Source organism: Moschus berezovskii, chromosome 8 (genome assembly GCF_049115385.1).
Source record: "Moschus berezovskii isolate FMDL1 chromosome 8, NW_MosBer_1.0, whole genome shotgun sequence".
NCBI lineage: Eukaryota > Metazoa > Chordata > Mammalia > Artiodactyla > Moschidae > Moschus > Moschus berezovskii.
This window is the reverse complement of record NC_142467.1, coordinates 14,907,891-14,921,590: the sequence shown is the minus strand read 5'-3', so window position 1 is coordinate 14,921,590 and position 13,700 is coordinate 14,907,891. Positions and strand designations below refer to the sequence as shown.

Here is a 13,700-nt window from a genome sequence, read left to right as displayed (position 1 = left end):
AAATTCAGAGAGAAATCTTCCCCTTCCAGCTTATCAGGGTCATTTATTATCTGGGCAGAATGGTCCCTGGTAAGGATGAAGGCTCCATTCCCCATGCCTACTCCCACACTCTACCCCTGCCCAGTGCAGGCAAGGTGGCCAGGTTCTTGTGGCTGGGGAACTCAGGACAGCTCACAGCTACCCACCACCTCTCTAGATAGCCTGCCGTCTTCAAGGAACTGCTTCAGGGAACTGCGTGGCTTTCAGCCTCTTGCACAACTTGCTACCTCATCTGACCCCTTTCTTCATTCCAGGGAAGTCACCCCCAGGGTCTCACACTTACCTTCTTCAACTGCAGTACACCAATTCTGTCTCCTCTCACTTCAACTGTGAGTCCAGTCACACAGTAGGGTTCTTCACTCCTAATGACCATTTGGAAAAGCCCAATCTGTTTTTTCCAGGAGTCATGTACGGATGTGAGAGTTGGACTATAGAGAAAGCTGAGGACTGAAGAGTGATGCTTTTGAACTGTGGTGTTGGAGAAGACTCTTGAGAGTCCCTTGGACTGCAGGGAGATCAAACCAGTCCATCCTAAAGGAGATCAGTCCTGAATATTCAGTGGAAGGACTGATGTTGAAGCCGAAACTCCAATACTTTGGCCACCTGATGCAAAGAACTGACTCATTGGGAAAGACCCTGATGCTGGGAAAGATTGAAGGCGGGAGGAGAAGGGGATGACAGAGGATAAGATGGTTGGATGGCATCACCGACTCAATGGACATGAGTTTGAGTAAACTCCGGGAGTTGGTGATAGACAGGGAGGCCTGGCGTGCTGCAGTCCATGGGGTCGCAAAGAGTCGGACATGACTGAGCGACTGAACTGAACTGAATTAAATAAACACTTGAAAGGAAAGGCTGGGAGGGAGTTGCCACCCTGGTATCCCAGAGACTCGCTTGCAACCCCAGAAGCACAAAAGTCATCCCAGTTCTTCAAGGCGGGACCAGGAAACACAACACAAAGGCTGACTCGTTCATTCACTAGAGATTACTACAGTAATGTGAGCAACATCCAAAGTGATATCTCAATGGATTTTCCTGCTGCCGAAGCGGTGGGGCGTGAATTCCCTCAATCTCTCGCCACCCAGACACGGAGCTGCACTAACAGCTCTCAGGCTCTTCCTCCAGTTTCCTAAGAGGTGGTGTCCCCTTGGGCCCAGCTGGTTAGACTTGCCAGGATCAGGCTCCAAAGCCATTCTCCTTGCAGCTCCATCTTTGCCTCTTGCAGGTGTATGTTCCCTTCAGACGGTAAGCTTATTCATTTATCTGCCATTCATTAAAAAGGCAATCTATCTGTGACCTCAGGCTCCCTGGAAAATATCCCATGTCCCCTTCCCTCTTAGCCAAACTTCTTAGAAGAGGCGCACGTATCCAGTGTGACCACTCGAGGTGCCATTCATTCACTCTGCACCCCCTGCAATCTGGCTTGTGCCCTTGTTAAGGTCCCCAGTGTTCTTCTAACAACAAAATCCAATGGACATTTTCCAATGTCTGTTTTGCGACACGTTTCTGGGGCATTTGGTGATGTGGATTCTGTGCACTGCTGCTCCCCAAGGTAACAGTGTCTTTCCCAGTTTGTCTCATTCATTTCCGTTTCTCCTTAACCACAGGCTCCTCTCTCTCTGCACCCACCACTCACATGCTTATGTTCCCTAGGTGTGTGTTTCCAGCTCACGGCTTCTCATTATAGCTACTCTTCTTGTGTGAATTTATCTCCTCTCTGGAGTTCAACTACCACCTGTATGCTAATGAGTCTCTAATTCAATCTCCTACTCAGATTCCTTCCCCAAGCTTCAGACTCACCAATTCCATTACCTGTCGGGTACCTTCCCTGGGGATCATCAGACATTTCAGATTGGATTTTTCAAAAACCAGGTAGCACACCCCTGCAAATTCAGTCTCTCTCTGTTGTGTCACTGCCTCTTTACCCGGTGATCCAGGTTATAAAATAATAGCCTTAACACTTCTGAGTTCCTCACCCTCTTCATCCAACTGATCATTACATTCTGCTGGTTTCCCCTCCCGTGGATTACTTAAAATCCATCCTCCCATCTGTCACTGCTCCTATTATCAAACGTGCCTTCTCTTCCTGAATTGGCACAGCCACCTAAACTGGCTTCCTGGTTTCTAGACTTGCTGCCCTCAACTCTGCTCAATTCAGAGCTACCTCAGTGGTCCACATGAAACACAAGTCTGACCCCGTTCCTTTCTGCTAAGCTGTTCCACTGCTTCCTGGAATCTACATGAGCAAGTTCAGCTTCCCTTCCGGGCACACATGATCCTCTGCGGCCATCTCTTACCTAATTCTCAGGCCTTGGCTCCTAAAACTTGGATTCCAGCAACAGTCAACCGGCGGTAATTCCTCGTACACATCTCATTTTCCCTCTATTCTTTGCTTCTGCTTTTTAAATTAAGTGTCAGACTGGTATTATAAGGGAAGTTTCAAGTTCATCTGCTATTAAATATTAGAGGCTCTGTGCTTGGGGAGGGAGGGAAGAGAAAAGACTCACAGTTACATTCTCATTTCAGCCCCCTGTCTCCCCCACACAGACAAAAAGTATACCGGGCTTGATAGATTTGTGGGTTCTACTTATCTAAAGCTGTTAATAAGCATTTCAAACCCCGCTTGGTTTTCACGCCAGGTTGTTCTTCCAAACCGAGGAGACTCTTGTTTGTTACGAAGGGTGTGCTACCCTCTAGAGGTGGCTTTCACAGACAGCAGATACCCACACAATGAACGCATTCTGCAGTTTCCCCTGTGAAAGGACTTCATAGTAAGACCTGTACTATTACTGCTGTTTGTCCAAAATGTGTTTTCCCCAGTTGCGTCATTTTGATTCACAGGATTTTTATGTGCTTCCATAATAGGGTTTGGAGATAAAGCACATGGTGTACCTCCAGGGGCACTCAATTTGGAGTTAGAGAACTCAAGTTCCAGTTCACCTTGTTCCACTAAAGTCTCTGAACTTAGATCTCTGACCTGTTAAACAGGGAGTGCAAGACCCCATCCAGAAAACTGTGAATCATCTGAAATTATATTTTGGCAATAAAACTGGGAACAGACTTACCAATAAATACTTGTTATACACTAAGTATATACAAGGCATTAGGCTAAGAGCTGTTTTGCAGAGGTTATAAATTTACATTTGATCTCTAGACAGTGAAATGAAAAATATTGGAAAAGAATCTGGAAGACATTCAAGGTTTCAATTTAAATGGAGGAGTTTAACCCTGACCCTGAAAATGAAACTGAGCTAAAACAAATTAAAACTTGCTCTCAGGCTTCCAAGAGTCTATTACAATATGGAAGCAGAAGTTCATACACACACACACACACACACACACTTTAATTTGTCAGTAAGCTCTGGTGTAAACCACCTTTAGCCTGATCTTCCCTCCTCTGTTTTCAACCAAAAGAAGAAAAAGGAAGTCTTTCATTTAATGACTGAGCCAAGGGTGATTTCTCTGTATCTGTGTAATGATCACTGATGATAGATAAAATTATATTTAGTACCTTACAGTGGCAGTGGACTCCTGATGAAGTGTCCCCGAGAAAGGGAAAAACGATTAAGACACCACATGTGTTCATAGATTGGGAAGAAGAGGCCACAAAGCCCAGAACACAGTAGCTGGGAGACGAGAGGTCTCTGTTCTTGGGAATCCATTGGGGATTTGGGGACACCAGGTAAATCTTCTGTACTGCAGGGAGCCACATCTATATGCTGTGCTTACAATGCTGCTTCTGTGCTGTGTAATGCTAATGCTCCCTTTGGCATCTGCCTCTTTAGATGGGAGAGGCTGCCAAGGTCAAAGCTGGCCTGCTGTGCCAGGAGACCAGTACGGCAGACTGAGTGGATGGAATCTTCTTCTCAGTTACGTGTCTTGGCGCCTTTGGACATGATTTGTCACATCGAGCCCATTGTTTTACCTCTCTTCATCACTTTTACTCTCTGTAAACTGCCAAAGGCCTGTGGACGGTATGGGAGAGATGTACCTAGAGAGTATCCCAAACATTTTGAACACATACAAGGCACTCTTACTTAAAATTATCTCTTTAGATTCCATAGCTTCAGTTCAGTTCAGTTCAGTCTCTCAGTCGTGTCCGACTCTTTGCGACCCCATGAATCACAGCACGCCAGGCCTCCCTGTCCATCACCAACTCCTGGAGTTCACTCAAACTCATGTCCATCCAGCCATCTCATTCTCTGTCGTCCCCTTCTCCCCCCGCCCCCAACCTTTCCCAGCCTCAGACTCTTTTCCAGTGATTCAACTCGTCGCATGAGGTGGCCAAAGTATTGCAGCTTCAGCTTTAGCATCAGTCCTTCCAATGAACACCCAGGATTGATCTCCTTTAGAATGGACTGGTTGGATCTCCTTGCTTAGGAACCCTTTAAAAATCTTTTGGGGGCCTTGACCTACTCTGCTCAGAATTCCTTGCTGGAGGCACAACTGGGAAGTGGGTCTTGGACCGAGAAATGGAGACAGTGAACAGACCTGACTAACGGTGCCCGTGTTTTCCTCCCAGAGAATCGTGGCACAACTGTTGGCTAGACCACGGTCGTTAAGAAATTCTCAGCGTCATCCTCCATGTGTCAGGCTGAAAACACCAAAACAAAGAAGCTGAAACCAAAATGCCAGAACCGAATTTTATCCTGCTCTCATATTTCAAATGCATTTCAAAGTTTGGTTCCAAATCCTGTGCAGGTAAGACTCTTTGCTTGCTGTTCCATCGCTCTCTGATTTCTGACAATCACTGAAGGCTATTTCCTCTGCGCTTGTCATATTTTGCGCTACTTATTATTCTACTCATTCCTTTCTTTTTTCTTCGTAATGCTGATTTACTCTAGTAACTGAACTTGAAGTTTGGTGGCGTGAGGTCACAGTATAGGTAGCTTGTGAGAACTAACAGTATATTTAGATACTGGATAATATGGACGGCTAAGTCTGGAGGAGGAAAAGTTGTTTGTATTACTTCTCCCACAAAAACACACTTCTCTGATTCAGTCTATATTTCTGGTGGTGGCGGCGGGGGCGGGGGGACTGGGGGAGCCACTTCACATGTGCAGCGTGTGGAATCCTAGATCCCTGATCACAGATCGAACCCACGCTCCGTGTGTTGGAAGGGCAGAGTCTTAACCACCAGACCACCAGGGCAATCCCATGAGTTCTGGTCTAAAGAGACTGCATCTTCAATGTCAGGATCGTGATTTGGTGGATGGTCTCGCAGTTCTTGCGAGGGACATCCCTTTGCTTTTCCTGGCAGAGGGGGCGTATGGTGAGCAGGAAGCGGACACCCTGCCCAGAGTCCAGGGTAATGGGAAATGCAGCAGAACATCCTGTTCCTGGGAGACCTTCCGCCTGGTTGTTTGTGCTCTGGAGACTTGGCTTCTGGTGTTTTTTGCGCAGACCTTTGGACCTTGGCAAGGCCACCTGTGTTTCTGTCTTGATGCGTGTGCTAGCCTGGCTCTGGTTATGTGTGTGGTGTGGCAGTGGAGACCAGTTGGACTCTCTCTGCTAAGTTTCCGAAGCAGCAACAGAAGGTGCACTTTACTCAGAAATAGAAACTGTTTCTTGAGCAAAAAAGTAACAAACTTTCTTTCGCAATTCTTGCCTGAAGAATGAGGGGATAGGTTGTGGCTTTAATGGTGATTTTTAAAGTTTCTGCCTATTGTCAGATACCGACGCGGAATACTTTTAGCTGTGTAACTTGAATAATATATACCAGGAAAGCACCATCAGAGGCTTTTGATAACATAGTGCCAAGTGAGGATGATAGCTTAATGATCCCAAGAAAAATCTTTCCAACAGCTTGGTGCTTGGTATTTGTGTCAGTAAAATGGAACCAAAATGTGAAAGCAGTATGAATAACAAAACCTTCCTCACTAGGGCTTTGGGAAAGGATGCCAGGTAGTCCTCATGAATTATTTTAAGTCTCCTGGAAGGAGGGTCCATTTTAAACTCAAGTTATTGCTGTCACTCATTCTTTGTCATGACACTGCACACTGTAAATGGGAAATGAAAGAGTGGATGAGTTAAGTGATGAAGCTGAAACCACACAATGAGCTGGGGAAAACCCCTGAAAGCAAAGAGGCATATCTGTTTCATCAAGAAACACAGCCGTATCTGGGCAGAGCCCCAGAGTTTAAAGTGACAAGGCCACTTAACATAGACCCTGAATTCACAGACATGTAGACAAATGGTACAATTCACATGGAATCACCATGGTCCTTTTCATCAGAGGAGACAGGAGGCGGGACTTGCTCTGGATGAGACTCTTCTGTGATTGATTTGTGGGTGCAGGGAGCAGGTGACCTTGGGGAACTCCCCCAGGTTCCTGATGGAGACTGGGGGGAGAGGCTTCAGGTGGGAAGGGACAGATGCCTTGAGCTCTGCGTGGTGGGATCCTAAACTTCATCCCCCCAGACACATGAAGTCTGGCTTGAACTCATGGCCTTTCAACCAGAAAAGCATTACAGAAAGACGTTATGACAACAGGCTGTGGAATGGAAAAGGTGACAGGCAAGACTTTGTGAGCAGTCAGTATGAAGAGAAAGAAGGAAATTCAGCCACGTATTATCTTTACTGTTTGCCCCAAGGTTATTTTTTGCAACACATAATGGCAACAATTAAACAAGGACACAATATTATCTAATTTGTGCTGCTGTCTCCCAGGACCTGGAACATACCCTGCAGGAGCCCACTTTTATCTCGAGGGTCCTCTGGCTAACAGTTCGCTTTCAACTCAGGTCTCTTTGTGGAAGGAGCTTGATGCCGAAAACCACTGGCTCCTTTTGCCCTCACCTCCCCCTGGTGGTTACCATGTTTTTCATCTTTGTTCCAAGTTATACCAGTCTGGTTCAATTTTTATTTCTGTTAATTTTTAATGGCTTAGTAACTCAATGATCCTGGCTTTGAATCTCTTGAATGTGGATTGTCAGTAAGGATTGAATCAGCCTGTTGGCTCCAAATAGACTCTGAAATCCAGTAACACTCATGGTGTGTTTATTTACTCAGGTGGCTATTGGATCCCAGAAGGAGAAATGGCCAGAGAGTAGAATCCAGTCAAAGCATCTTTGGTTGCCAAGAGAGTTCTGGTTGCATAAGCTCTGCCCTCATGGAAGCATTCTCCCTTCCAAGGAGGATGCAACTGCCCTCTTTTCCTATCGCTTACTTTATTTTACAGGAAGCTTTCATGTCCTCCCAACCAGTAATCATATTAGATTTGGTTCCAAGCTCTACAAAGAAAATGTTATGATGATTTTCTGATTAGAAATTAACTTATATTACAGCTGTAACTCTATATGCTGAGCCTTATGCAGAATAATGGAAATTAACTGAGTAGTCAGTAATTTATATCTAAGCGTTACCATCACCACATATGCTGAGGGAAGCATTAGTGAGTGTACCTGAGATGTATTTACATGGAAAAAATTAAAACAGTGTAATAGAGAAATTCTGACCCTAGGATTAATAAAACCGTATTTTGTTAAACCCTACTGCCTAAACTACTACATACAAAAGGATACTTTGTTCATAGCATGTAAATAATCATGATTCTCAGTGGGAATTATTTGCATTTTAATTGTCACCAGTAAGTCCATTCTAAAGGAGATTAATCCTGGGTGTTCATTGGAAGGACTGATGCTAAAGTTGAAACTCCAATACTTTGGCCACCTCATGCGACGAGTTGACTCACTGGAAAAGAGTCTGATGCTGGGAGGGATTGGGGGTGGAAGGAGACGGGGACGACAGAGAATGAGATGGCTGGATGGCATCACCAACTCGATGGACATAAGTTTGAGTAGGATCCAGGAGCTGGTGATGGACAGGGAGGCCTGGCGTGCTCTGATTCATGGGGTCACGAAGAGTCGGACACGACTGAGTGACTGAAATGAACTGAACTGAATGAAGAGTTTGTATCTTACTCATCCCCTTGTCATCGGAAAGGATACGTTACCATAATTCACATTTTTATCATAAAAATGTTATCCTAAAAATTTTGGTTACAATCTCCTTTTGTAGAATGACTTTCTGTCTGACTCTGTTTTGTTTTGTTTGTTTGTTTAAATCAACTGTTGTAACAGTTGATTAAGCTCAACGTGGCTTTTCTGAAAGCCAGCCTAAAGGTTGAATTAGGGACAACAACTTTCACTTTGAGGAGAGGAGCTGAATTTGAGTTCTCATTAGTGTAAGCGCCAGAATAACAACCCACAGGCTTCCTTAATATAGTGGTTCCATTTACATACCATATCCTCAGACTACCTCTACTATAACTTTCTTAATGTTGTTCTTTAAAATAAACTTTATTTAAGTGGAACTTTTAAATAATGACCTCAGATGAAAAACCAGAATTCTCTGCCACAATAGAAGGTAACCATGAAAAGAAATAATGGTGAAAACAAGAAAATATTATTGAGTTCTAGCTAGAAACAGGAGCCTACCAAGGCACTTGAGCCTAAGGATTTCTATCTTTTGGTCTCTCTCTTTTTTGTAGAGAGTTAGAGACACTAAATGGAGACTTTGTTTAGATGTAACGAAGAGTATAGAACAACTGAAAGAGTGTAGGAAAATATTCTTGCAACGTGCTGAGTGGTGCTAATGCTGAAGCTCCAATACTTTGGCCACCTGGTCGGAATAGCTGACTCATTGGAAAAGACCCTGATGCTGGGAAAGATTGAAGGCAGGAGGAGAAGGGGGCTGCAGAGGATGAGATGGTTGGATGGCATCATTGACTCAATGGACATGAGTTTGAGCAAGCTCTGGGAGATAAGGAAGGACAGAGAAGCCTGGCGTGCTGCAGTCCATGGGGTCACAAAGTCGGACATGACTGAGCGATGGCGGAACAACAGCAATGCCTTCCCCTAGCCCCAAGTCACCTTCAGCTTAGAAAACAATACCTCAGTGAGATGAATTAAACCCTACTAAAACCTCTCTGTTTAACAACTGGGGGTTCAGTTCAGTTCAGTTTAGTCACTCAGTCGTGTCTGACTCTTTGCGACCCCACGGACTACAGCACACCAGGCCTCCCTGTCCATCACCAACTCCCGGAGTTTACTCAAACTCATCTCCATCGAGTAGGTGATGCCATCCAACCATCTCATCCTCTGTTGTCCCCTTCTCCTCCCACCTTCAATCTTTCCCAGCACTGGTGGTGTACAACTCTCCAAGTGAGATCACGTTGAAGCCATGCTCTTGTTCTCCAGAAGTCTCCTTCCTCTTGGGGATTCTCACTGCTGCTGCCGTTGCCACCAGGGTGGCCTCGGGATGTGTCCCCCTGGACATCTTGGCTCAAGTAGGAACAGAGCCTTCCTCCTTCACTCCTCTGGGGACATCTGAGAAGAGACTGGACATTTACATAAACTATAAACCCATGGGATAACAGAAAGGAAATAAGCAGGATAACTTCCTTTGCCTTTTTATCTTTGGAGTTCCCCGCAAGGCAGTGGTTCTCAAACTTTCACTTGCATGGAAATCACCTGGAGGGCTTGTTGAACCAACAGCATGCGGGTCCCACCCCAACATCTTCTGATTCAGCAGGTCTGTGCTGGGACGTGAGACGCTCCAGAGCCCAAGGCCGCAGGTCTGGCGAACACACTGGGATGAACCCCTGTCCAGAGGAGAGGAGACGCGGTGTCCACCTGCCTTCAGCCCAGGCCCCTGTTGGAGGTTATGTGGGCATGGATCCTAGTTCCAAAGTGGAGAGGCAGCCTGTCTCATAAATGAGTTTGAATTTAATTCTCTGTCTGAAGCTAGAACAGCTCTTCCCTCGTGGCTGTCCGCACGGCTCCCTTGCACTGAGGTCAGGCCGCCATGTTTCTCAGTCCTAACGTGTGCATTTCCCTCATTTTTGCATTTCTGAAACTGACATGTATTTCACAGGCGTTGTCAGGCATAGCGCAAATCCGCTCTTAGTTGTTCAAGTTATTTGCGCATTTTTTGGTGCTGCCCGAGTGGATTTCATTGTGGCTTAAAATGTCTTTAAAATGATGGTCCTGTGACTGAGCACCTAAACAAGAAGTGATTGTGTATGAAGAAAAGTGTGGGAACAGGACACTGGGTCTTACAGTTGGTATTGAAGCAAATATTTTGTCACGAGAAGAATGATAGCGATTCTGTACTTCTAAAAAGCTGTGACATTAAGATACTTTTAACAAAATAGTAACATTTATAACACAGCCATTTAAATGATGGTGAAAATGTTACTCTCAAAAATAAGGCGTACATAGAAATTTAAAAATTCCTTTAGGGGATTACATAAGCAAAAAAAATTGAAGACCTCAGTTCTCCATTGCAATTCTCCACATGGTCCTTACAGAACCGACGCCTGGCCAAAATGAGTTCTTGATCCATGGAAAAATGGAAAGTAAGGAGAGTTTACTCATTTTTTTAAAAAAACGAACCTTCAGTTAAAAGTTCTGAATCAGGTCCTTTCTACATTTTTCGGATTAGAAGAAGTTAAAATGTTCTTTAGTTCAAAATTGTGATGTTAATACAGAACAGCTTCCCCTTTTCCATATCTCCTTTTAAAGCAACGACCATGGGCTTCATAAAGCCTATATGAATAAAACCAGATTTCATTTTGCTACTGTGATACACAAATATGACCATAACTTGAAAAGTGTTGCAGTTGAAAGCAGCAAAAATTGCGAGATCCCTGAGAATACATGGGATAAATGTCAGCGTCACTAGATGATTGTTTCAGGCACTGCAGCACAGTTCAACTGACATTACTTTTCTTAGTGGTTCAGAAAACAGTAGTGTGGCGTACAGGTGATGATGCTTTAGGTTTGATCAGTCATCCCAGCACCTGGATGAACCCAGGTTCAATACATATGTGCTGAATGAATTGATCGCTGAAGAACTTGGATTAAAACTCCTACATGGATTATCACTTTATATTTACCCTTGTGAACTTGATAGAACTAATGTTGTTCAGTCACCATTTCCTCCTCCAGGGGCTCTTCCCAACCCAGGGATCGAACCCACGTCTCCTGCATTGGCAGGTGGATTCTTTACCACTTGAGGCACCTGGGAAGCTCCTCTTCTTGTATAGCTTGGTATATAGTTAGTGCTAAAATGTGTTGAATATATGAGCAATATGGAACAGTTGAAAATTTCTCCCACTATGAGTTTTTTTCTCATTAGCTAATAGTTAGCTTTTCTGAGTATTAATCTCATTATTCATCCAGGGCCAAACACGAGTATCAATCAAACAGCGTGAGAAGGAAATCACTTATTAACTACGAAAGCAGGCAGTGGCTCATATGCCATGAAGAGAATTCAGATTAGAATGAATGAGAATCAGGTAGATGGAATTAACATCCTGACCACTGGACCATGATCCGGTGAGAAAATAAACAGTCTCCTGTTCCTTTGTGTCCTCGTTTATTTTTGTTGGGGTTTGTGGGGATGTGCTGTTAATTTGCTTTTGTTGAGTGTATTTTTCTTGGGACTGGAATAAGTGACTAATACCTGGAAAGTGGATGGCAGGCATGCTGAAGTGAGAGGCAGAGCAGACATAATTTCTGTGTCAAGCGCAGTTTCTCAGGCTGGATTATATTTGAGATTTGTTTGCACTGGTTCTTTCATTTTCTCCTGACACAAACCTCTGAAAAACCACATCAAGTGGTTAAGCGTGGAATCGCAGGATGCAACGTCTCTTGGACACAAGAGGTCAGCATTTCAACACAGATGAATGCGGTGAGGGTTTGCCTTCAGTTCTGCTGCTTTTCATGGGCTGGATGTGCTTACGTGTGTGAGGGTGTAATTTGCATTTGCACACCGCTTTCATTTCCAGTTTAGAATGTGGACGGCTTCCTTTTAGACTTAATCAGTCTGCTAGTGCTGTGGGAAATGGTGTCTAACTGAGTCTTCCCAGTATTACTGCCCCCTGCCCCTGCCATGGTTTCAGAAAGCTTCAGTCACCTCTTGATTTATATTAATTTTCCTTTCCTTAAAAGAGGTTCTTAAACTGAGAAGTCTTTAATCTGTGCTTGCTTAATAAATGTCTTGGACGATTTCCTAGGCTGCACTATTTTATTGATGCCAATTTGCCAAGAAAAAGGGCCATGGGATGAGTGAGACTGTATATTGATTCTGGGTTTATTTGGGACTTTTAGCATTGGGTTTCATGATCATGGCTGTTTTTTTAAAATTGAAGTATAGGTGGTTTATAGCACTGTGTTTCAAATGTACTACAAAATAATTAAGTTATATATGTGTGTGTGTATATTTACTTTTTCAGATTCTTTTCCATTACAGGTTATTTTTAGATACTAAATATAGTTCCTTGTGCTATATAGTAGATTCTTACTGATTGTATAGTTTATATATAGTAGTGTGTATCTGTTAATGTTAAACTCCTAATTTATCCCTCTTGGCCTTTCCCCTTTGGTAACCGTAAGTTTCTTTTCTATGTCTGTAAGTCTATTTTGGCTTTGCAAATAAGTTCATTTGTATCATTTTTTAAGATTCCACTTATAGGTGATCCCATATGCTATTTGTCTTTGTTCCAGTTACTTCACTTACTATGATAATCTCTAGGTCCATCCATGCTGCTGCAAAATGGCACTATTGCATTCTTTTTATGCCTGAGTAATATTCCACTGTGGGCTTCCCAGGTAACTTGGTAGTAAAGAATCCACCTTTCAAATCAGAAGACTTGAGTTCAGTCTTGGGTTAGGAAGATCCCCTGGAGGAGGAAATGCAACCCACTCTTGTATTCTTGCCTGGGAAATCCCATGAGCAGGGGAGCCTGGCAGGAAGGGGTTGCAAAGAGTTGACACAACTTAGTGACTAAGTAGCAGCAGCAACAATATTCCCTTTTGTGTGTGTGTGTGTATGTGTGTATGTGCGTGCACGTGTGTGCGCTTCCCGGGTAGCTCAGCTGGTAAAGAATCTGCCTGCAATGCAGGAGACATTGGTTCGATTCCCCTGGAGAAGGGAACAGCTACCCACTCCAGTATTCTGGCCTGGAGAATTCCATGGACAGAGGAGCCTGGCGGGCTGCCGTCCATAGGGTCACAAGGAGTCAGACACGACTGAGCGACTTTCACGTATATGTGTATGTGTGTACGCCATATCTTCTTTATCCATTCATCTGTCAATGGACAGTTAGGTACCTTTCCTGTCTTGGCTATTATAAATAGTGCTGCTATGAATGTTAGGGTGCATGTATCTTTTCAAATTAGAGTTTTCATTTTTTTTTTCTAGGTATATGCCCAGGAGTGGGATTCCTGGATCATACGATAACTCTATTTTTATTTTTTTAAAGAACTTTCAGACTGTTGTCCACAGTGGATGCACCAATTTATGTTCCCACCAACAGTGTAGAAGGGTTACCTTTTCTCCATACCCTCTCTAACATTAATTATTTGTAGACTTTTTGATGATGACCATTCTGATGGGGTGAAGTGATACCTCATTATAGTTTTGATTAGAATTTCTTTAATAGCAATTTGAGCATCTTTTCATGTACATATAAGAGCATCTGTATGTCTTCTTGGAGAAATGTCTATTTAGGTCTTTTGTTCATTTTTTTGGACTGGGTTGTTTGTTTTTTAATATTGAGCTGAATGAGCTGTTTATATATTTTGGAAATTAATCCCATTTTGGCCACATCATTTGCAAATATTTTCTCCCCTTCCACAGATTGTCTTTAATTT

At 43.7% G+C, this 13,700-nt stretch overlaps 1 long non-coding RNA gene across 1 annotated transcript in view; it reads left to right on the top strand.

Annotated features, from left to right (window-relative positions):
• The window catches only part of LOC129558350 (uncharacterized), a 101,598-nt gene extending 90,330 nt beyond the window's left edge, over nucleotides 1-11,268 (top strand). Inside the window, exons 3-4 of the long non-coding RNA XR_016037980.1 lie at nucleotides 4,562-4,740; nucleotides 9,180-11,268. This is a non-coding gene — a long non-coding RNA (uncharacterized LOC129558350). The remainder of the gene's footprint in view (nucleotides 1-4,561; nucleotides 4,741-9,179) is intronic.
• Nucleotides 11,269-13,700: the final 2,432 nt, after the last annotated feature.